Genomic DNA, 25,499 nt, shown 5'->3' with positions numbered 1-25,499 from the left:
AAGACCGCTTTAAAATTCATAATCCCATAACTAACCACTTCTTATCTCTCTGGGATAAACTAAAAACCAAATATCAGTTACAATCTCCACACAATCCTCTCCTTTCTTTTATCAGAAATCCGGCCTTTTATCCGGCATGGATCTACCCAAATTCTTTTAAAGCTTGGACAACATCAGGCATTCAGACACTAAATGACTTCATAGCATCTAAATCATTCCTTTCATTCCCATTGCTTAGAGAAAAATATGATCTACCAAACTCTGAGATATTTAGATATCTCCAAATCAAAAATTTCTATACACCATTCCTAAAGGGGGATACACCATTATCCCAATTATCCATTTTTGAATCAATCTGTACAAAAGATCCATTTGCTAAAGGTACAATTTCATCACTTTATAATCAATTATATGGAGTAACAAATCTTAATAGACCCTCTTACGTTCAGAGGTGGGAGGAGGACCTGGGACGAACTTTAGAAGACACGGACTGGTCTAACATATGGCTCACATCTAAGTCATCTTCACCCAACATCTTAGCACTGGAGACAAATTATAAAGTCCTAACTCGCTGGTACCTTGTACCCGCTAGAGTGGCAAAATATTCACCTAATACCTCAGCTCTTTGTTTTCGAGGATGCCCAGAAATAGGCACATATTTACACATATGGTGGATATGCCCAGTAATCCAAACCTTCTGGAAGGAAGTCTTCGTGATTGCATCTAAAATATTTAAAAAAATAATACAACCAGATCCATATTTAACTTTACTTAATCTAAAACCGGAATGGTTAACACTCTCTCAATTCAAACTTATGATCCAACTAATAATGGCTGCAAAACAAACAGTGGCCAAGGCATGGAAATCTCCTACATTGGTACTAGCAGAAACAATTCACAGAATGAATAATACAATGTCCCATGCTAAGATGGTAGCCATCGATCAAAATCAAATTCCAAAATTTGAAAAACTTTGGCATCCTTGGATAAAACAACAGTTCCTGTCAAACTTCAATGACTCTGTCCTGTTGCCATGGTAACAGATTAAATGACTTACAGAGACACCCATTCTAAGGCTTCAAAGAGAACTAAAAAGAATAATAAACTGACGAGCGGGACAACCTTGTGGACCATACCTCTACCTTTCAACCCTTTTTCTTCTTTCTCTTTCCTTTTCTCCACCTTACGATTAAAGCTCATTATCAGAATTTATTTGACCTATATACACTCTACTTGTAAACAATATGTATAGTAGGTATAAATCATTTAAATACCTACAAAAGTAACTAAGGAAATGATATATATCTTTAATTTAGGTTTACGTGAACCCAATGTTTAATATTTGAAATTTCATGATATTTACCTATATAAACCCTACTGTAAAACAATGAGCTTACTTTATAGATCCTTGTAAACTTACTTTATGTATCTTTATAACATTGTATACTCAATAAACTTCTTTTGACAAGGAAATAATCCAATGATCAAAATATCATAGTATGCTCACGACAAATAAGGTAGGTAATACAGTTCACTCCAAAAGTGCTTATTCATCCTGAAATGAGTAAGCACTTTCAGCGTAACATGAGTTGACTACGCTGTCTGACCTGTGTCTGCTATGATGTTTGGACCATTGGATTATTTCAATAAAGTGTCTGGATTAGATGATTAGATGATAGGATAGATGATAGGAATGCATTTGTATTTTTTATTAAAAGCTTTTCCACTCCTCTCTCACTGTTTTATCCCTCACCATTCCCCCATGTAGTCTGGAACAATTCTGGAAAGTGAATTTTCCTGTGAGGAATAGTGGAGGATAATAGAAAGAAATGGAATGGTGCAGCTTCTATTAAAGATTATTATGAAAGAGAACATACAGATCCATGTATAACACATTGAAAGAAATTTAAAATCATAGTCAAGTAAAAAATATGAGTCACGTTAATATGTAATTTTAAAAATGTTATGATAATGGGGTCAATTCACCAACGTTTACCACATGCGATAATAAGACACGTGACTAATTTGCATTCATTATTGCATGCAGCAAATAAAGTTCAATTCACAAAAAAATAACAATTATGCAATATTTATGGCAAAATGAAAAATGTCAAAAAACAGTGTGGGGGTCCCCCAAAATAGCTGGTCGCTAAGGAGCGGGCCGGAAAGCCGGCTGTGTCCTTAACCACTTAAGGACCGCCTAACGCCGATTTACGTCGGCAAGGCGGCACGGGCAGGCAAAATCACGTACATGTACGTGATTTGCCTCTCGCGGGTGGGGGGTCCGATCGGACCCCCCCCGGTGCCCGAAGCTGTCCCGTTCTGTTCCCCGGCGATCCGAGATGAGGGGGAGGCCATCCGTTCGTGGCCCCCCCCTCGCGATCGCCGCCGGCCAATGGGAACACTCCTTTGCTGCTGTATGCTAAACAGCAGCAAAGGAAATGATGTCATCTCCCCTCGGCTCGGTAGTTTCCGTTCCAGCGCCGAGGGGAGAAGACATCAATGTGAGTGCACAACACACACACACACAGTAGAACATGCCAGGCATACAAAACACCCCGATCCCCCCCCCGATCGCCCCCCGATCCCCCCCAATCACCCCCCCCCCCCTGTCACAAACTGACACCAGCAGGTTTTTTTTTTTTTTTTTTTTTTCTGATTACTGCATAGTGTCAGTTTGTGACAGTTACAGTGTTGGGACAGTGAGTATTACCCCCCTTTAGGTCTAGGGTACCCCCCTAACCCCCCCTAATAAAGTTTTAACCCCTTGATCACCCCCCGTCACCAGTGTTGCTAAGCGATCATTTTTTTGATCGCTGTATTAGTGTCGCTGGTGACGCTAGTTAGTGAGGTAAATATTTAGGTTCGCCGTCAGCGTTTTATAGTGACAGGGACCCCCATATACTACCTAATAAATGTTTTAACCCCTTGATTGCCCCCTAGTTAACCCTTTCACCACTGATCACCGTATAACCGTTACGGGTGACGCAGGTTAGTTCGTTTATTTTTTATACTGTCAGGGCACCCGCCGTTTATTACCTAATAAAGGTTTAGCCCCCTGATCGCCCGGCGGTGATATGCGTCGCCCCAGGCAGCGTCAGATTAGCGCCAGTACCGCTAACACCCACGCACGCAGCATGCGCCTCCCTTAGTGGTATAGTATCTGATCGGATCAATATCTGATCTGATCAGATCTATACTAGCGTCCCCAGCAGTTTAGGGTTCCCAAAAACACAGTGTTAGCGGGATCAGCCCAGATACCCGCTAGCACCTGCGTTTTGCCCCTCCGCCCAGCCCACCCAAGTGCAGTATCGATCGATCACTGTCACTTACAAAACACTAAACGCATAACTGCAGCGTTCACAGAGTCAGGCCTGATCCCTGCGATCGCTAACAGTTTTTTTGGTAGCATTTTGGTGAACTGGCAAGCAAGCACCAGGCAGCGTCAGGTTAGCGCCAGTACCGCTAACACCCACGCACGCACCGTACACCTCCCTTAGTGGTATAGTATCTGATCGGATCAATATCTGATCCGATCAGATCTATACTAGCGTCCCCAGCAGTTTAGGGTTCCCAAAAACGCAGTGTTAGCGGGATCAGCCCAGATACCTGCTAGCACCTGCGTTGTGCCCCTCCGCCCGGCCCAGCCCAGCCCACCCAAGTGCAGTATCGATCGATCACTGACACTTACAAGGCACTAAACGCATAACTGCAGCGTTCGCAGAGTCAGGCCTGATCCCTGCGATCGCTAACAGTTTTTTTGGTAGCATTTTGGTGAACTAGCAAGCACCGGCCCCAGGCAGCGTCAGGTTAGCGCCAGTACCACTAACACCCACGCACGCAGCATACGCCTCCTTTAGTGGTATAGTATCTGAACGGATCAATATCTGATCCGATCAGATCAGATCTATACTAGCGTCCCCAGCAGTTTAGGGTTCCCAAAAACGCAGTGTTAGCGGGATCAACCCAGATACCTGCTAGCACCTGCGTTTTGCCCCTCCGCCCGGCCCAGTCCAGCCCACCCAAGTGCAGTATCGATCGATCACTGTCACTTACAAAACACTAAACGCATAACTGCAGCGTTCGCAGAGTCAGGCCTGATCCCTGCGATCGCTAACAGTTTTTTTGGAAGCTTTTTATTGAACTGGCAAGCACCAGCGGCCTAGTACACCCCGGTCGTAGTCAAACCAGCACTGCAGTAACACTTGGTGACGTGGCGAGTCCCATAAGTGCAGTTCAAGCTGGTGAGGTGGCAAGCACAAGTAGTGTCCCGCTGCCACCAAAAAGACAAACACAGGCCCGTCGTGCCCATAGTGCCCTTCCTGCTGCATTCGCCAATCCTAATTGGGAACCCACCACTTCTGCAGCGCCCGTACTTCCCCCATTCACATCCCCCAACGAAATGCAGTCGGCTGCATGAGAGGCATTTTTATGTGCTCCCGAGTACCCCTACCCAACGAACCCCCCCCAAAAAGATGTTGTGTCTGCAGCAAACGCGGATATAGGCGTGACACCCGCTATTATTGTCCCTCCTGTCCTGACAATCCTGGTCTTTGCATTGGTGAATGTTTTGAACGCTACCATACACTAGTTGAGTATTAGCGTAGGGTACAGCATTGCACAGACTAGGCACACTTTCACAGGGTCTCCCAAGATGCCATCGCATTTTGAGAGACCCGAACCTGGAACCGGTTACAGTTATAAAAGTTAGTTACAAAAAAAGTGTAAAAAAAAAAAAAAATATATATAAAATAAAAAAAAATAGTTGTCGTTTTATTGTTCTCTCTCTCTATTCTCTCTCTCTATTGTTCTGCTCTTTTTTTACTGTATTCTATTCTGCAGTGTTTTATTGTTATTGTTATTGTTATTATGTTTTATCATGTTTGTTTTTCAGGTATGTAATTATTTATACTTTATTGTTTACTGTGCTTTATTGTTAACCATTTTTTTGTCTTCAGGTACGCCATTCACAACTTTGAGTGGTTATACCAGAATGATGCCTGCAGGTTTAGGTATCATCTTGGTATCATTCTTTTCAGCCAGCGGTCGGCTTTCATGTAAAAGCAATCCTAGCGGCTAATTAGCCTCTAGACTGCCTTTACAAGCCGTGGGAGGGAATGCCCCCCCCCCCCACCGTCTTCCGTGTTTTTCTCTGGCTCTCCTGTCTCAACAGGGAACCTGAGAATGCAGCCGGTGATTCAGCCAGCTGACCATAGAGCTGATCAGAGACAAGAGTGGCTCCAAACATCTCTATGGCCTAAGAAACCGGAAGCTACGAGCATTTTATGACTTAGATTTCGCCGGATGTAAATAGCGCCATTGGGAAATTGGGGAAGCATTTTATCACACCGATCTTGGTGTGGTCAGATGCTTTGAGGGCAGAGGAGAGATCTAGGGTCTAATAGACCCCAATTTTTTCAAAAAAGAGTACCTGTCACTACCTATTGCTATCATAGGGGATATTTACATTCCCCGAGATAACAATAAAAATGATTTAAAAAAAAAAAAATGAAAGGAACAGTTTAAAAATAAGATAAAAAAGCAAAAAAATAATAAAGAAAAAAAAAAAAAAAAAAAAAAGCACCCCTGTCGCCCCCTGCTCTTGCGCTAAGGCGAACGCAAGCGGCGGTCTGTCGTCAAACGTAAACAGCAATTGCACCATGCATGTGAGGTATCGCCGCGAAGGTCAGATCGAGGGCAGTAATTTTTGCAGTAGACCTCCTCTGTAGATCTAAAGTGGTAACCTGTAAAGGCTTTTAAAGGCTTTTAAAAATGTATTTATTTTGTTGCCACTGCACGTTTGTGCGCAATTGTAAAGCATGTCATGTTTGGTATCCATGTACTCGGTCTAAGATCATCTTTTTTATTTCATCAAACATTTGGGCAATATAGTGTGTTTTAGTGCATTAAAATTTAAAAAAGTGTGTTTTTTCCCCAAAAAATGCGTTTGAAAAATCGCTGCGCAAATACTGTGTGAAAAAAAAAAATGAAACACCCACCATTTTAATCTGTAGGGCATTTGCTTTAAAAAAATATATAATGTTTGGGGGTTCAAAGTAATTTTCTTGCAAAAAAAAAAAAACTTTTTCATGTAAAAAATAAGTGTCAGAAAGGGCTTTGTCTTCAAGTGGTTAGAAGAGTGGGTGATGTGTGACATAAGCTTCTAGATGTTGTGCATAAAATGCCAGGACAGATCAAAACCCCCCCAAATGACCCCATTTTGGAAAGTAGACACCCCAAGCTATTTGCTGAGAGGCATGTCGAGTCCATGGAATATTTTATATTGCGACACAAGTTGCGGGAAAGAGACAAATTTTTTTTTTTTTTTTTTTTTTTTGCACAAAGTTGTCACTAAATGATATATTGCTCAAACATGCCATGGGAATATGTGAAATTACACCCCAAAATACATTCTGCTGCTTCTCCTGAGTACGGGGATACCATATGTGTGAGACTTTTTGGGAGCCTAGCCGTGTACGGGACCCCGAAAACCAAGCACCGCCTTCAGGCTTTCTAAGGGGCGTGAATTTTTGATTTCACTCTTCACTGCCTATCACAGTTTTGGAGGCCATGGAATGCCCAGGTGGCACAAAACCCCCCCAAATGACCCCATTTTGGAAAGTAGACACCCCAAGCTATTTGCTGAGAGGTATAGTGAGTATTTTGCAGACCTCACTTTTTGTCACAAAGTTTTGAAATTTGAAAAAAGAAAAAAAAAAAAAGTTTTTTCTTGTCTTTCTTCATTTTCAAAAACAAATGAGAGCTGCAAAATACTCACCATGCCTCTCAGCAAATAGCTTGGGGTGTCTACTTTCCAAAATGGGGTCATTTGGGGGGGTTTTGTGCCACCTGGGCATTCCATGGCCTCCGAAACGGTGTTAGGCAGTGAAGAGTAAAATCAAAAATTCACGCCCTTAAAAACGCTGAAGGCGGTGATTGGTTTTCGGGGCCCCGTACGCGGCTAGGCTCCCAAAAAGTCCCACACATGTGGTATCCCCATACTCAGGAGAAGCAGCTAAATGTATTTTGGGGTGCAATTCCACATAGGCCCATGGCCTGTGTGAGCAATATATCATTTAGTGACAACTTTGTGCAAAAAAAAAAAAAAAAAAAAAAAAGTGTCACTTTCCCGCAACTTGTGTCAAAATATAAAATATTCCATGGACTTAATATGCCTCTCAGCAAATAGCTTGGGGTGTCTACTTTCCAAAATGGGGTCATTTGGGGGGGGGTTGTGCCACCTGGGCATTCCATGGCCTCCGAAACTGTGATAGGCAGTGAAGAGTGAAATCAAAAAGTTACACCCTTAGAAATCCTGAAGGCGGTGATTGGTTTTCGGGGTCCCATACGCGGCTAGGCTCCCAAAAAGTCCCACACATGTGGTATCCCCGTACTCAGGAGAAGTAGCTGAATATATTTTGGGGTGCAATTCCACATAGGCCCATGGCCTGTGTGAGCAATATATCATTTAGTGACAACTTTTTGTAAATATTTTTTTTTTTTTTGTCATTATTCAATCACTTGGGACAAAAAAAATAAATATTCAATGGGTTCAACATGCCTATCAGCAATTTCCTTGGGGTGTCTACTTTCCAAAATGGGGTCATTTGGGGGGGGTTTGTACTGCCCTGCCATTTTAGCACCTCAAGAAATGACATAGGCAGTCATAAACTAAAAGCTGTGTAAATTCCAGAAAATGTACCCTAGTTTGTAGACGCTATAACTTTTGCGCAAACCAATAAATATACGCTTATTGACATTTTTTTTACCAAAGACATGTGGCCGAATACATTTTGGCCTAAATGTATGACTAAAATTGAGTTTATTGGATTTTTTTTATAACAAAAAGTAGAAAATATCATTTTTTTTCAAAATTTTCGGTCTTTTTCCGTTTATAGCGCAAAAAATAAAAACTGCAGAAGTGATCAAATACCATCAAAAGAAAGCTCTATTTGTGGGAAGAAAAGGACGCAAATTTCGTTTGGGTACAGCATTGCATAACCGCGCAATTAGCAGTTAAAGCGACGCAGTGCCAAATTGGAAAAAGACCTCTGGTCCTTAGGCAGCATAATGGTCCGGGGCTCAAGTGGTTAACAACAGATGACTCATCAACTGTCAGCAGGTTTTCTGCTAACAGCTAAATGTAAAAAAAATGCCAGCAATTAAACATTATGAAAAAAAATACAGCATAGAGTCCCCCAAATGCATACCAGGCCCTTCAGGTCTGGTATGCATTTTAAGGGGAGCACCATGCCAAATTTAGAAAATAAAACAGCATGGGGTCCCCCAAAACCTATACCAGACCCTTATCTGAGCATACAGCCCGGCAGGTCAGGAAAGGAGGGAAGAGCTCTCCTCCTGAACCATACCAGGCCACGTCAACATGGCGGGTGCTTTGGGGCAGGGGGGACCGCTGGATGCTGGGTTGGTGATGTCACAAGGAGGGTGGCGCAATCATCAGGTGGCCCCAATATTACCTTTATAAAAACTGTCAAATGGTGGAGGAGGCATTTGACGGTCTCCTGTTCTCACAGGCAGAGCTTTTTTTCTAGGTTCACCAGTGTGGCGGGTGGCATGATTGACGATAGATTTACATCGGGACATTATTTTTTTTTATTAAAAGAATTGTCAAGAACTGTCTTTTATTACTTTTTGACACTTTTTTGGTGAATGGGTAGGGGTACAATGTACCCCATACTCATTCACATGGGGGGGTGGGATCTTGTTAAAGGGGGCTTCAAGATTCTGATAAGCCCCCTGCTCGCAGACCCCCACAACCACTGGCCGGGTTTGTGAGAATAAGGCCCTTGTCCCCATCAACATGGGGACAAGGAGCTTTGGGGTATGTTGAGGGCATGTGGCCTGGTATGGTTCAGAAGGGGGGGCGCTTGCTCGTCTCGACCTTTCCTGACCTGCCGAGCTGCACGCTTGGAAAAGGGTCTGGTATGGATTTTGGGGGGATCCCATGCCATTTTTTAAAATGTTGACATTGGGTTCCTCTTAAAATTCATACCAGACCCAAAGAGCCTGGTATGGACTGGGGGGGGGGGTCACACACCATTTTTTTCCTCTATTGCTGGCAATGGTATTGTATTGCTGGCAATTTAAATGTAATTTAATTCATTTGTCTTTCTTTAGAAATGTCATTGTTGTTGCAGCATGTTCTATACATGCTACAGATGCTCATGAGGCCTGGTATGCCTAGGGGGACCACACGCTGTTTTTTTTTCATATTTTTTAATTGTCCCTGCTGACAGCTGACAGGTCATCCATTGTTAAGGACTCGGTGGCCGGATTCTCAGCCCGCTCCTTAGCAACCATCTCAATGCAGTAAATCACTGCATAAAAAATGTGGTAATTACCTCTCAATCGAACAAATACACATTTGTTATTTAACGCAAAATTCTTAGTTAATTGCAGTTTTAAAACTGATTTACTGCAAGCACTATTTTCCCGCATTTTATTGGCCGTCATTTAACCCTTAGTGAATTGACCCCAATAATTTGTGCAGTTGATTAATATTTAATATCGTTTCCCTCTATTTAGACTTCATAAGTTAGAAGTATTGTGTGTTAACTATATGTCATGCTGTGATAGTGCACACTTTCTGTACAAAAGACTTTGTGGTTTATTTACAAACACAAAATCTGGAAGAGAAATAGGTTTTTATAACTACCCGCCAAGAGAAGATCATGGAACAAATTTATGAAGTTTCAATATTCTGAACAAGGTATCATTTTTGCTGATAAAAACAAACTTTTTTTGACAAATAAGCTATGATCTTGCCATATGTAATATATATTCATTGTTCATAACAACACGTTGTCTTCGCACAAAATGTGCAATTCATTTGCTGCCAAAAGGGATGTAGTACTTTCCTTTGGAGCAGAATGCCAGGCCTCTTGGCAGTTTAAGATTATATATTAGCAGAATAAGACACTGGCATTTTTGCTATCAATTAACATTTTAAAATATGCAATTGCAGCTATTTTTCTTAAGGGAGTGTATATATACAGTATATATATATATATATATATATATATATATATATATATATATATATATATATATATATATATATATATATGTATATATATATATATATATATATATATATATATATATATATATATATATATATATATATATATAGACAGAGTACATAATGACTTAAAATTAATAAAGTAATTAGAAATATGGCATTGAAGTTGGTCAATAGTGAATATCCTGCAATTATGATATTTAAAAACTGATAATATGCATTTAAATCAGATGCAGCAAAACTTGTACTGTACTGAAAACAAGTGAAAATGTCTCTGAGCATGTCTCTGTCTCTGCATTAAGCAATTTCAACCACTTTCAATCAATTTACCAATACAGAAATAGCCTATTGAAGCCAGGTACAGTGTAACTTCACCTTTTCAGAAAGGTGAACTAATATCCTAAACCTTCCCCAGCTCCCTGGCCCTCAATGTAGAGTGAATACGATTGGTCATCACCAGCATGTGACTTTACTGATTAATCAGAACCACACGGATCCATCCCAGCAACTTAAGGGAAAATAGAGGAAGTACAGTATGGTTTTCAAACCCCAGGATCACTGCACCAAGATGGATGGACAGTGAAACCATATCACCCATGAAGGAAAGTGAAGCAGAGACTTGGAGGTGGGGAGTGTGTAAGGTACTAGTTTACCTTTTCATTTTTTAAGAAAAGTTGAATTTACACTTTAACTTAAACTTGTAATCAAAATGTGGTTCAAAAAATTGTCACCTCTACAAAGTTGTCCAAGCATATTCCTTGCATAAAAACCTAATCTTCAAAAGGAGGGCCTTTTTTAATCAGTTAACTCTTGAAGTGACCTAAATTCTTAACCCTAACCCTCAACCTGGCTCCTAAAATTAACCTTCAACTTCGAAAGCACCCCAATTTCCCTAACCTTATCTTAATCTTATTCCATAAGACTAAATTCACCCCAAAAAGGACATATTAACTTATCAAGTATAGAAAGTATTATAGCTAAATGCACAAAGTCATGAGCTGAGATTAACACTGATAAGATCTTAGTAGTCAACAGATGATGTTTACACACCTTGAATTGTTTATTGCAACTTGATAAACATTGTAAGGTTAGTTTACTAAAGAAGCACATCTTGCACAGTGTATTTCCACTTTAAAAGGGTTAGTATTTCCTGCAATTATCTTAAAAAATAGCATTTGTGCTTGTGCATTATTGGATGATTGAAGTAATCAGTGCTTTACCTTGTTTACTAAGCCAAGTCAACATTCATTTTGCAAATTAACATATTCTAACTCAACCCCCCAGTATCCAGACCTTAAAATCTTGTAAAGTCAATTGCTCAAAGATTGCTTAAAAAAACAGCACGGCCACTATGAACTATTAATTAATCATACATTTCATAAATTATACTTTAAGTGCAACATACATAAAGCTGCTTTATTGTTTTTATTATTAAAGCCCAACTTCAACCAAATGTTTTTGTTTTGTTTTGGATAGAGCAAAGAAGGACCTCAGTCATGCATTTTTTTTTTTTTACTGCTGCCTCTATCACTAATATATCAGGCATAATATACTGTAAAGTATTTATACTACTACTACTAATAATATCTATATTTAATATAGAGTTAAATAAGGCTAATGTTTTTATGGATTAAAGATAGTTGTTTCCACATGTCCATAAAAATGTAGAAAGTCATTTCATAGTTTACAGAAACATACACTTCTGGTTTGATGGTAAATGTTGTACCCTGACTGGACGCTGTGTATTTTCCCCGCTATGGTGAATGTGATGTTATTTTTTTACTATCCGCTGGTAAGAAGTGATGCTGTTCCCAAGCTAAGCTTGGTGGAAGTGGTGATGACAGCAATTTGTTTCAATATTTTTATTAGAAACATACAAGAGTAATAACAGTAATTATATTTGTCATAAACTGTAGAGGTCCAATGGGGCGCCAGCAGCTCCCACTAACATTTGGCATGTAACATGTATTTGATAAAAAGACAATATATTTGGTTATACTGTCTTTAGTACTATCAACCATCCAAGAACAATGTATTCAGCTAATTCTTTATAACCACTATGTTCTGAACTGAGCTGGTTGACTGGACCCTCCGGGGAGAGTGATCCCGATGTGATAGATTTGGTCAGGGTCATACCGTGCTGGGTCCTTTAGGGTAATTACTCCACCTCTATGGGTTCACACTGTGGAGTAACAGAGCCTATGGTCCTAGCCAGATGACAAGCCACATCCGTTTCCTTGCTCCCCTCCCAGGGGGTGTCTACCTCAGCAGGACCCTAGGTCTCAACAGTCCCCATAATAGGGAGAAGGGAGTGGTTCACTTTGGTCCAACTGTAGATCAATCCATGGTGTAGTAGTCTATCCTCTACACATGTTATTCAAGTATGAGTGATAAGTTTCCTTGCAAAGAGCTGAGTGTGAGGTCTTCAGAACGCCAATAACAAGTCTGGTGATATGTACCATGAAAAAGAGGTAAGAGAGAAAGTGAGTAAAATTAAGAGGGGTAGAAAAGATATAGAGGAGGGGGAAGGGGTATGTGGTCCCTCTGGAGATTCCTTCATGTGTGTAGGTGACCTGGGTAAAGCGGGATCTTTATATGAGTGGCCCATGGTTTCCATACCATTTCAAAGCATTGGATCGTGTCCAGCAGCTTTGCAACTGTGTGCTCTTGGGTCATGATCCAGCATATTTTCTGCTTAGCAGCCAAGATTGACACTGTCACTTTTTTCCAGGCTTTCGCTAATGTTATCTTGGCTCCTAAGCACATGAAGAAGATAAGTTGTTGTGTGCGCTTGGGGGTGTTGTTCACCCTACGGTTCAAGAGAATATATGTGGGGTCCTAAGGAACTTGAATCCCTGTTACCTTTCGCAGCACATGAAGGAATTTGTTCCAGTAGCTTCCTATTCGGGGCAAGACCACCATATATGAAGCATCGAGCCTACATGACCACATCCTCTAGAGCAGAGGGGAGAGGTGTCTGGATATATCTTGTTTAATCTATCAGGAACATAATACCATCTTATAATACCATTATAACGGACCGTTTGAGGTAAAAAAATGTCCTATTCTGAAGAGCCCCTTGTTCAGCCACCAGCGGAATGCGTATATATTCATGCCTGGGGGGAAATCAGGTTGTGAAATAGATGTGGGAGGGGTCTCAGAGGAGAGATCAGTTGTGTTTGTTTATGTATTGTGTCACACAGTGTTAGAGGGTGAGAGAGCATGGGAGCCAGGAATAGCCGGTCTGTGTTTTGCTGGCCGCCAGATAAGGAAGTCTGGCGTATGGTGGGGGACAGCCTGCCTCTCCATGGAGACCCAGTCTGGTTTGTGGCCATTGGAATATATGATGGAGAGTTGGGCTTCTTGGTAATAAAGCCATAGGTTAGGGAGTCCTAGTCCTCTTTGAGATTTAAGTCGGAGTAGGGTCTCTTTGGCAAATTGGTATCCCTTATCTCCCCAGACAAAGCTGACAATTTTGGATTGAAGCTTAGTCAAAGTGTTTTTTTTTAATAGGAATAAAAATGGAATGAAAAAGGTATAGGAGACGAGGCAGTAATGTCATATTTACGGCATTTAACCTGTCCAGCCAGGATAGGCCCCCTTTTGACCATGTGTTTAGTTCTACTTCGAGAGAGCGGAACATATGTGGATAGTTGGCTGTGTATAGGGAACCAATGCTGTTGGTCAGTTTGATTCCGAGGTAGGGGATCGCTTCCACTGCCCAGGAGAAGGGAAAGTGTTGTTTAAGCTGGCCTAATAGTTTTGATTGGACAGATATGTTTAATGCTATTGACTTGGTTACATTTACTTGGAGACCGGAGATAGACCCAAAATCCTTAAGTAGCCGGAAGACATTGGGGGTAGACATTAGAGGTGAAGTGAGAAATAATAGCATGTCATCTGCGAAGAGGGCACACCTATGTTCTTCCTGGCCGCATTTTACTCCCTTGATGTCAGAATTGGTTCTAATGGCTATTGCCAATGATTCAATCGCGATCGCGAAGATCAAGGGCAAGAGAAGACAACCCTGCCTGGTCCCTCTTCTGATTTTAAAAGACTCATTATAATGCCCCACTTAAACGCACTTGGGCATTCGGGTTAGAGTAGAGAGTGTGTATAAGCCTAAGAAATTTGACTCCAAACCCCCAACAATCAAGGATGTCAAAGAGGAAAGGCCAGGACACTGAGTTGAAGGCTTTCTGAAGACCTAACGATCCCAGGGGATGCAATGTCAAAGGGGATCCCATTGACATTGCATTATTGATTGATTATTGATTATACCCTAACATAAGATATGTTCAGGATCGCTTAATGGCTTAGAGAATATCATGGTATATTTTAGTGTATGTGATAAACTACACCTCATGACAGCATTACATAATTAACTGAAGATCTCATTGCATTGTGACCCAAGACCTGTCTATTCTAGTCTGATGTCTACATCTGAGGAAACATCTGTTTGTGGTTTTTATCTCTGTACACTGTAGTGGGATATGAAACGGGCCAGAATTAGCTGTTCAGGAACTTGTGGTTGGGCAACTGATGGTCAGCAGATGTTAACAGAAATTAAGAAAGCATTGACCTTTAGCCTGAACTGTATAAGTTAAACTGAAATCACATGATGAAATTACTAATGTATGCTTATGTGTATTATTCTGATTGGCCCCAAGTGGGGCAGGGTCTTATAAGATTTAACATAAAAGAAGCCTCCTGCCTAATAAACTTCGTAATCATTTATCACTTCCCCCCGTGTGTATGTGTATTGATTATCCGCCGGCGAGGTCCTCCACTGAGCCAACTCAAGAGCCTAGGCCAGTAAGAGAAGACGGGCACCTAACAGTTTTGGTACCAGAAGTGTGGGGGTGTGTTTGAACAGGTAAGTCATTTGCTCCTTATTACCTATTTTTGGTAACTGGTGTTGATGCTTGCCATGTTCAAATAACCTTGTATGTCCACCTACTCACATAACTGTGCCTTCGCAACGGACTAGGCTGGTCCCTTGGAGGGTTAATAAGGGCTCGCAGGTTTTTAAACGGTCCGACTAGGTTGGTCCGACTGTGTTGAGTAGATATATGGGTATGTAAACTCGGGAAGTATAGAATACGCCCGTAGTATAAGGAGTGGCTGAGTGGACGCCCAATATTGAAAAGTGCACTTATAATAACATGTTGATATAATGTAACTTTATTTGGCCACTGTATATATAAGATTTTGCTTGTTATCTTTTAGGTAGCACCGTAAGTATTTACAGTATTAGAGATAAGTGTATAACATGTATGTATGACAACTGAATGTAAAGTACTATATTGATTTCAAAGATTTTATTAAGGCATTACACATATATGCACTAGATGAACAACATAAGATGGGAACCCGATTGTAGTGAAATAGCACCCGCTTGCCCACATTGCACGTTTGGTTTACTGTTCCTTAGTGTAGACAGAACGTGGATCCTGCTCACCACTAGACCAACCGGGTTTTCATACCGACTTGGTGCAAGGGGAGTATATCCTGCCACAAGGAGGGGTACCCTATACCGAATACTGAGGGTTAACCTTCATAGCTATTTCAGCCCCACTGCAATAAGAGACCAAGGGACTTACTCCCAAGTCAGGGAACAGATTATAGCACAAACAGGTTGCTTTCATCTCTGTCCCTGTACTAGACACACACTACCAAGATTATTAGATGGGGAATTCTGCGGCAACCCAGACCACGGCCAACCCATCCCCCTATGAGTATGTTAAAAACACACTACCGGGGCCACAGGTAGAACCCTTTTGGACACAAGTCAGGGAAAGGTGCCAACAGCTAGGAATACATGACCCGGGGCCACTAGGTCCCTGTTCTGAGGATGATTGGAAGGAAGTGAGCAAGGTGTGTCAGGTACACAAGCACTCTTACCCACCTGGGAAATGGGAAGACACCCAGTATATGAAGGATTGTTACAAAACATGGAATAAATGCTTAGCCAAGTATAAAACAAAGTTTGTAACTAAAGCCCCCACAACTGAACCCGTAAACTCACCCGCCCTATCTCAGCAACCCGAAGCACCACCCCCCCCTTATGTGATGGTCAAACAGGAAGATGGAACATTGGGTCCACGCCTTCAGCTGTATCCATCCCTGGACCCAGCAGTGTTGGCCACCATGGTATACGGGACAGCTGATCAGGCACAAGTTACACGATGGGAAAACGAAAGTAGGGACAGGGAAGAGGAAGTCCGGGCAGAAGGTATACGTAAGAGGGAAGAAGAGAGGATTAGGAGGTTGGATCCGAAGGAAAGGGAATTAGAAGAAAAGTTAAAAGAGTTTAATAAAAGGCAGGAGGAATTAGAAGAGAAAATGTCTAAGAGGGAGGAAGCGCTAGAAAGTTACAAAAGAGAGCTAGATAAGAGGGCGGGTGAAATAATAGAGCATTCTGCAATATCAAAGAGAGAGAGGGACGTAACGTCCCTGGAAGAGGGAGAAGAGGAAAGAGTCAGGAGGTTAAGCCCCGGGGAAAAGGATTTGGAGGAGAAACAGAAAGAATTTAATAAGAGACAGCAGGAAGAGGAAGAGAGGATACAAAAGAAAAGGGAAGATTTAGAGATGTACGAGAAGAGACTTGAGAAAGAGGCAGATAGGATAAAGGAGGCTAGCAAATCAGTATTAGGCCATGAATTGACTCTCTACACTACTCATTCAGTAACTCACCTCCTGCAAAATATGAACACACAGCATATGACAGCACAGAGGCTTAGTGGGTATGAGATCACACTTCTGAATACTGATAATCTCACCCTCAAACACGCACCACCAAGTAATCCCACTGTCCATCTTTTACACTCTTTGCTTAAGCTACCATGAGACCCTGATAAGAAGCACAATTGTGTTGAACAGGTTGCAGCAATAACCAGCCCTCGCCCAGATCTCACTGACATTCCCCTACCAGGAGTGCAGGACGTTTTTATAGACGGCAGCTGTTCCCGCCCCTCCGATGCAACATTCCTGACAGGGTACGCCATTGTCCAACTCCCTGATGTTGTGTTGGAAGCAAAAGCCTTACCACCCTCCTCGGCACAGGTAGCAGAATTGGAGGCGCTCACAAGAGCTTGCATACTTTTCTCTGATCAGGAGGTAAACATTTATACTGACAGTAGGTACGCTTTCGGGGTCACACATGACTACGGTGTAATATGGGCAAATAGAGGATTTAGAACTGCTGACAATAAGCCAATTGCTAACTCTACGCAAATTAAAGCACTCCTGCAAGCGATTCTTCTCCCAAAGCGGATAGCGGTCATCAAGGTAAAGGCACATTCATCAGATAACAGCAGAATTTCCAAAGGAAACGCGCTGGCAGACAAAGAAGCAAAAAAAGCAGCTGCCCTATACATTGGTCAGCCAGCCCCCACAACAATGTTCTTCAAAGAACATTTTACATCACCCAACTTTAAAACGATCGTGGCACAAATACAGGGATTGGCTACAAAGGAGGATGTTTCCTTTTGGGTCAAGGATGGATTGACCAAGGACCAAGAAGGTCTTTGGTCAAAAGAGGGGAAGATATTGGGCATACCAGAATCAAGCAGTGTTCTCATACTCTCCTATCTCCATGGTCCAGGACACATAGGTACCACCGCCCTAACAAACATATACACAAAGTCTTTCTGTACTAACAATTTGAGTAAACAGGCGAAACTCCTCACCAGCAGTTGTCTGACCTGTGCACAAAACAATGTCCAAGGGAAAAATCACGGATTACATGGCCGCCTGCCCCCACCCCTGGGTCCCCTAACAGATTTGCAAATAGACTTTACACACATGCCCAAACAAAAAGGTAATTTGAAATGCCTTTGCGTGATCGTAGACAAATGGTCAGGTTGGGTTGAAGCTATTCCCTGTACAGGTGAGACCGCTAATATTGCTGCCAAATGCCTACTGAACCATTGGGTTTGTAGGTTCGGAATACCAACGGCCATATGGTCAGACAGAGGACCTGCCTTTAGCTCCTCTGTTACACAGACTTTAGCTAGATTACTAGGCTTGCAGTGGAAATTGCACATCCCTTACCACCCACAAAGTGCAGGAGTAGTGGAAAGAATGAACAGGAACATTAAAGACAAGTTAAAAAAGGCTACGGGGGGCACCATGAAAGGATGGTTGGATTACCTTCCTTCTGTCCTATTTCAGATCAGAACAACGCCACATGCTAGAACAAAACTCTCGCCCTTTGAGATTTTGATGGGAATTCCTGCAAACATAGAGCTGCCCCCCCTTAGATCAGAACACTGACATTAACATCTATTCCCAACAGGAAATGTACGTGAAAAATCTGGTAAGTATGCTGCAGGAAATGAACGAACAAGTCTCTGTCACCTTTTCTCCTCTTCCAACAGAACCCACTCATCCTTTCATCCCAGGAGACAAAGTATTGGTGAAACAACTGGCACACAGAAAGAGGGTTGGACCCATTTTCTCTGGACCCTGGAAGATAGAGAAGGTCTCCAGAACTGCTGTACTAACCGATCTAGGAAACATCTGGATCCACGCCAGCCGGTTAAAGAAGTGTCCACAGCCACCCCAGACTCCTGACCCTCCTCCGGCATCCCAAGACTCCTCTGACCAGGAACAGCGACCAGATTTGAAGGACATTCAAGAAGGCATAAAACAAATCTCTCTGAACGACGAGACGAATCCCCCACCAACAAGAAGAAACGAGTAACAGAACTTTGCACACAGTACCTGACAAAATGATTTCTACCTTTGTGTCAGGAAAGGCATTATGCTTCTGGACATGTCTGATTCTGATAGTATTCACACCTATTTGGTTAATAGCAAATTGTGTGTACCATCCAGAAGATTTAGGGCTACTAAAAGGAATATGTGGAAATTCCCAGACAGCCAATACACCTAGTTTAAAATATAAAAGAAGTATATCCCCCACTGAACCCTCTTCAGGGTTCACTGACAAGATGTTGTTGTTGAAATTTAAATACAGTTATGCACAAAAGTCTGGTTTTGAGAGATGTTGGATATGCAGCAAACTCCACCCCAGTACAGCCAGGATCCCATTGATGGCCATTCCCTTAAACATCACTCCTTTCTTGAATACAACTCCCCCTATAGTTCTTGCCAATGTCATAAGAAAAAGTCCCAATAAGCCCCTCAGTTTTCAAATCGCGGGTAGAAGCCACGCTCCAGATTGGTGCTTTATACTGGGAAACATTTCCAGGGGAGCTGAGGTGTGCAAATGGTCGAAACTTAATGTCTCCATGGCCTCCCTTACCGATAACTCATTCTTCCGCACCTCAGACCCTGTGATAAATGCTACCATCTATGACCTTTTTAATTTTAGTTCCCACTCCACGGTCACACAGTTATTAGCTATGCTGATGGTATCTGGGCATTCAAATGGCACAAGGACCATAGTTAGTCAACAACCCTTAGCATTAGGTAACACAACCTACATCTGTTGTGGCAAGCTCTGTTACCCATGGATTCCTGAAGAAACCCCAGGGATGGTGTTATCTTGCTAAAATAGTCCCTGTAATGGGGGTAGTGGGGGATGATGGACAAGGACACCTACTTAAAGCTAGTACCCACCCAAGATACCCTCTAAAACACCTTGAAAAAAGAGAAATGTTCCTAGAAAAAGATATGACCTGGGCCTGGTTTCCTTCCTGGACAGGGTGGGGAATAGATTTGATGAAAAAAACTAAATAACTACACCTCAATCATTGATGAGATCTTGGAAAAGAACTCTGATGACATCTCAAAATTAAATCTAGAAACCAGAGCAATTAGAAAACAACTAGAGTTACATGATTTGGCTATAGAAAGCATGAGTGCAGCCCTCACTGGCCTCTGTGAAATTACTGAGGACTATGAATGCTGCACCTGGATACATAACACGAGTATCGAGGTCCCTGATTACTATGACATTATTGCACAACATAGGAAAGAGGTAAACAAGCTTCAACAGGATGCAAGGGATATTGGGAAAACATGGGACCCTTTCTCTACAGGGTTCAGTTTAGGAGGACTCACCTCGTGTTTAAAGAACACTGCAATGACTATTTTTACAATACTGCTTTTCATATTATTCTTATATGCATGCTTTATGTTACTTAAATACTTCTGCAAAAAGGGTAGCAAAGCACACTCCGAAACCATGAAGCTAACTTCCATTTCCAGGGATCCCACGGTGTGGTACGAGAACCAGGAAAATGAGGCCAGGGTATATGAATCCTTAAGGCATGACGAAAAGGTAGTATGACCATTTCGATGATATCGAATGGTCAAAGGGAGGATTGTAAGGGGATCCCATTGACATTGCATTATTGATTGATTATTGATTATACCCTAACATAAGATATGTTCAGGATCGCTTAATGGCTTAGAGAATATCATGGTATATTTTAGTGTATGTGATAAACTACACCTCATGACAGCATTACATAATTAACTGAAGATCTCATTGCATTGTGACCCAAGACCTGTCTATTCTAGTCTGATGTCTACATCTGAGGAAACATCTGTTTGTGGTTTTTATCTCTGTACACTGTAGTGGGATATGAAACGGGCCAGAATTAGCTGTTCAGGAACTTGTGGTTGGGCAACTGATGGTCAGCAGATGTTAACAGAAATTAAGAAAGCATTGACCTTTAGCCTGAACTGTATAAGTTAAACTGAAATCACATGATGAAATTACTAATGTATGCTTATGTGTATTATTCTGATTGGCCCCAAGTGGGGCAGGGTCTTATAAGATTTAACATAAAAGAAGCCTCCTGCCTAATAAACTTCGTAATCATTTATCACGTACCCCGTGTGTATGTGTATTGATTATCCGCCGGCGAGGTCCTCCACTGAGCCAACTCAAGAGCCTAGGCCAGTAAGAGAAGACGGGCACCTAACAATAATGCCCCACTTAAACGCACTTGGGCATTCGGGTTAGAGTAGAGAGTGTGTATAAGCCTAAGAAATTTGACTCCAAACCCCCAACAATCAAGGATGTCAAAGAGGAAAGGCCAGGACACTGAGTTGAAGGCTTTCTGAAGACCTAACGATAACAGGAAGCCTTCCTGATATTGCCCCCCATCCCATTGGGATTGTAGAAGAGAGATCAGGTCAATTGCCCTATGGATTTGGTCCGGGCCTTGTCTCCCTGGCATGAAGTCCACCTGATCTTTGTGAATGTATCCAGCAATAAAGCTGGAAAGATTTTTGTCATGATCTTAAGGTCATTATTTATCAGCGAAATGGGCTGATAACTACCGACCTCACTCACGTCTTTCCCTGGTTTGGGTATGACTGAGATAAAAGCATTATTCAAGTCACTAGGTAGAGGGGCTCCATCCCAGAGAGAGTTATAGAAATGAGCCATGAAGGGTACTAGGAGGGTGCCGAATTTCTTATAGTAGCAGATCAAGAAACAGTGCCCTGGGGTGAAGGCTAACTTCAAAGATTTGATAACTTCCAATATTTCATCTGAGGAGAAAGGTTTGTCTAGTAGTTCCTCGTGGGTTCGTTGTAGGTGGGGTAGGTTGGCGTCTTGGAGAAACGCCTCTCTTGTCTAGGGGTGCGTATGAGGTTGGTCTTTGTATAGGTTCGAGTCGAAGTCATGGAAAGAGTTCATGATTCCTACTGAATTCTGGGTTAAAGTTTCCGTCTTGGTGCGAGTTTTGGGGAAGGCTAGGGTACAGTTTTGGGGAAGGCTAGGGTACAGTTTAGAGCCTATCCTGTCTTTTTGGTAGTAAAAGCGAGCCCCTGTCCATCTTAAGTGTTTCTCGGCTGGTGGTTAGGGAGAGGTTCGATCTGACTCGGGCTGAATCAAGTCTAGCCAGGCTGTCTGGGGTGGAGTTGCTTTTGTGGCATTTACTGAGCAAACTAAAGTGTTCCATCCACTGCTGTATTTCAGCACTTCTTTCACCTTTAATTTGGGAAGCGAGCTGAATGAGTCTGCCTCTCATCACCGCTTTATGCGTAGCCCATAGAGTACTTGGTGAGACCGATTCAGTGTCATTTTTGGAGAAATAATCTGTTAACACTGTTTCCAGGACTGTGCAGTATGCAGGGTTGCTCAGTAGCGCTTCATTGATACGCCATTTAAAGGGGACCCTTCCCCCAGATGCCCCCCTTAGGGTAAGTGTCATTATGGAGTGATCAGATAGAGAGGTGTCGTATATTTTAGAGGCTATCACCTTTGCGAGTGCATTTGAAGGAAAAAAGCTATGGTCTATCCTAGAGTGGGTTTTGTGCAGGATGGAGTAGTATGTGTAATCCTTGGTGCGGGGGTTCATTTCCCTCCAGATGTCGACTAGGCTGTGTGTCTGTACAATCTGTACTACCTGCATGTCACAAATCAGCTGCGGAGCTGATCTGTGTCTCACCTTTACTGCTGTAGGCCGGCTGGCACCTGTTGTTCCTCCAGCTTGTGTTTAGCTCTGCTGTACTCTGCAGCTATGGGTGTCACCGGCTTCACCTGTTGCTTAACCACTTGCCGACCGCCGCACGCTGATGTACATCCCTACTTTGGGGATGGATATCGTTGTTATGGCAGCAGCTAGCTGCCATAACCCTGGTAACCCCATGTTCAGTCGGCTACAAGATAAAAGTAGTCTCTGCGGCAGATTCGCCGCAAGATCACTTTTATCGGTGGCGGGAGAGGAGGCCACCCCCTCCCGCCGCGATCCGGTGCCCTCCGCCTCTTTCCGGAGCCATCGGCAGTGGTGGTGGCGATCGTGTCTGTCACCTTGCTGGGTATAGAGATGAGTGAGGGGAAGATGGCCCCCACCCGTCTCCACACCATAGCAGGGCGGAAGCGACGTCAAAAAATCACTTCCGCCCATATGTCTTAAAGGCACATTTTTCTGTTGTCATTTTTCAAATGACATATTTTTTTATTGCTTTTAAGTCCAAATATGAGATCTGAGGACTTTTTGACCCCAGATCTCATATTTAAGAGGACCTGTCATGGGATGTTTACATTCCTTGTAATAGGAATAAAAATGACACATTTTTTTTAAATCAGTGTGAAAATAAATAAAATCAAGTAAAATAAATACGAATTTTTTTTTTTTTTTTAAAAACGCCCCGTCCCAGTGAGCTTGCCTGCAGAAGCGAATGCATACATGAGTACGCCCTATCTCCTTGCTCCCTTTTTCCTCTAAACTCCTTGAACGCCTGGTTTACAACCAACTGAGTGACCACCTCATTAAAAACAACCCTCTTGATACCCTTCAATCTAGATTTCGCCCTCAACACTCCACAGAAACTGCTCTTTTAAAACTCACAAATGACCTGCTAACTGCAAAAACCAACCACTATTCTGTACTCCTATTTCTGGATCTTTCAGCTGCCTTTGACACGGTTGACCACCCCCTCCTCCTCAAAAATTTTACTCCCTCGGTCTCCGTGACTGTTCTCTTCAGTGGCTCTCATCCTACCTATCCCAACGCACCTTCAGTGTCACTTACAATTCTACTTCCTCCACTCCTCTTCCCTTCTCTGTCGGGGTCCCCCAAGGTTCTGTTCTTGGACCTCTTTTATTTTCAATCTACACCTCTTCCCTGGGTCAGCTGATAGCCTCTCACGGATTTCAATATCATTTCTACGCTGAGGACACACAAATCTATCTCTCCACCCCTCAACTCACTCCATCAGTCTCCTCACGCATCACTAACTTACTAACCGACATATCTGTATGGATGTCACACGACTTCCTCAAACTCAACTTGTCCAAAACCGAGCTTATAATATTTCCTCCCTCACGTGCCTCTTCCCCTGACTTGTCTGTCAAGAGCAATGGCACAACCATCCACCCGTCCCCACATGTCAGGGTACTAGGTGTTATCCTGGATTCTGAACTCTCCTTTCAGCCCCACATCCAATCACTTTCCAAAGCTTGCCGCCTCAACCTCTGCAACATCTCTAAATTACATCCCTTTCTAACCAACGAAACCACAAAGCTCCTGATTCACTCCCTGGTTATCTCTCGCCTCGACTACTGTAACTCCCTCCTCATTGGCTTACCTTTAAATAGACTATCCCCCCTTCAGTCCATCATGAATGCTGCTGCCAGACTCATCCACCTTACAAACTACTCAGTGTCTGCTACCCCTCTCTGCCAATCCCTCCATTGGCTGCCACTCGCCCAATGAATTAAATTCAAAATACTAACAATAAGTTACAAAGCCATCCACAACTCTGCCCCCAGCTACATCACTAGCCTAGTCTCAAAATACCAACCTAATCGGCCTCTTCATTCCTCCCAGGACCTCCTGCTCTCTAGCTCCCTCATCACCTCCTCCCATATCCGCCTCCAGGACTTCTCCAGAGCCTCGCCCATCCTCTGGAATTCCCTACCCAATCTGTCAGACTGTCTTCAAATGTATCCACTTTTAGGCGATCCCTGAAAACTTTCCTCTTCAGAGAAGCCTATCCTGCCTCCATCTAACAACTACACTATTTTCTGCATTAGCTCATCCCCCACAGCTATTACCCTTCTGTATAACTTGACCCTCCCTCCTAGATTGTAAGCTCTAACGAGCAGGGCCCTCTGATTCCTACTGTATTGAATTGTATTGTACTTGCAATGTCCTCCCTAATGTTGTAAATCGCTGCGTAAACTGTTGGCGCTATATAAATCCTGTATAATAATAAATAATAATAATGAGTAGAGCCCACATATGAAAACGGTGGTCAAACCACACATGTGAGGTATCTCCATGATCGGTAGAGCGAGAGCAATAGACCTCCTCTGTAACTCAAAACATGCAACCTGTATAATTTTTTAAACATCGCCTATGGAGATTTTTAAGGGTAAAAGTTTGACGCCATTCCACAAATGGGCGCAATCTTGAAGTGTGACATGTTGGGTATCAATTTACTCGGAGTAACATTATCTTTGACAATATAAAAAAATTGAGCTAACTTTACTGTTGTCTTATTTTTTATTCAAAAAAAGTGAATTTAAAAAAAAAAAAGTCCCCTTGTAAGACAGCTGCGCAAATACGGTGTGAAAAAAAGTATTGCAATGACCGCCATTTTATTCTCTAGAGTGTTAGAAAAAAACAATATATAATGTTTGGGGGTTCTAAGTAATTTTCCAGCAAAAAAAACAGTTTTAAACATGTAAACACCAAAATCTCAAAACAAGGCTGGTCCTTAAGTGGTTAATATATGATTTCTTCCTGCTACTTCCTGTCCAGCCCCTCATGTGCTTCTCTATTTAAATCCCTCTTAGGCCAGTTCTGGTTGCTTGAGCAACATTTGTTTCTGAGCTCCCTTCGTGTAACCTGCCTTAACCTGACCTCTCGTGAACTGATCTCTTGTGTACAGACTCGGCTTGTTCTGATTACATTGTCTGCAGACCGTCCTGACCTTGGCTTGCTATCCAGCTCTCCTTTGCTTCATCCATCCATCCATCCTTGTCTGACAGTGTCTCCTGGTACTTCCCTAGTGAGCAGGG

This window comes from Aquarana catesbeiana, linkage group LG04, assembly GCF_042186555.1.
Source record: "Aquarana catesbeiana isolate 2022-GZ linkage group LG04, ASM4218655v1, whole genome shotgun sequence".
Lineage (NCBI taxonomy): Eukaryota > Metazoa > Chordata > Amphibia > Anura > Ranidae > Aquarana > Aquarana catesbeiana.
Note: the sequence above shows the minus strand (reverse complement) of the source record.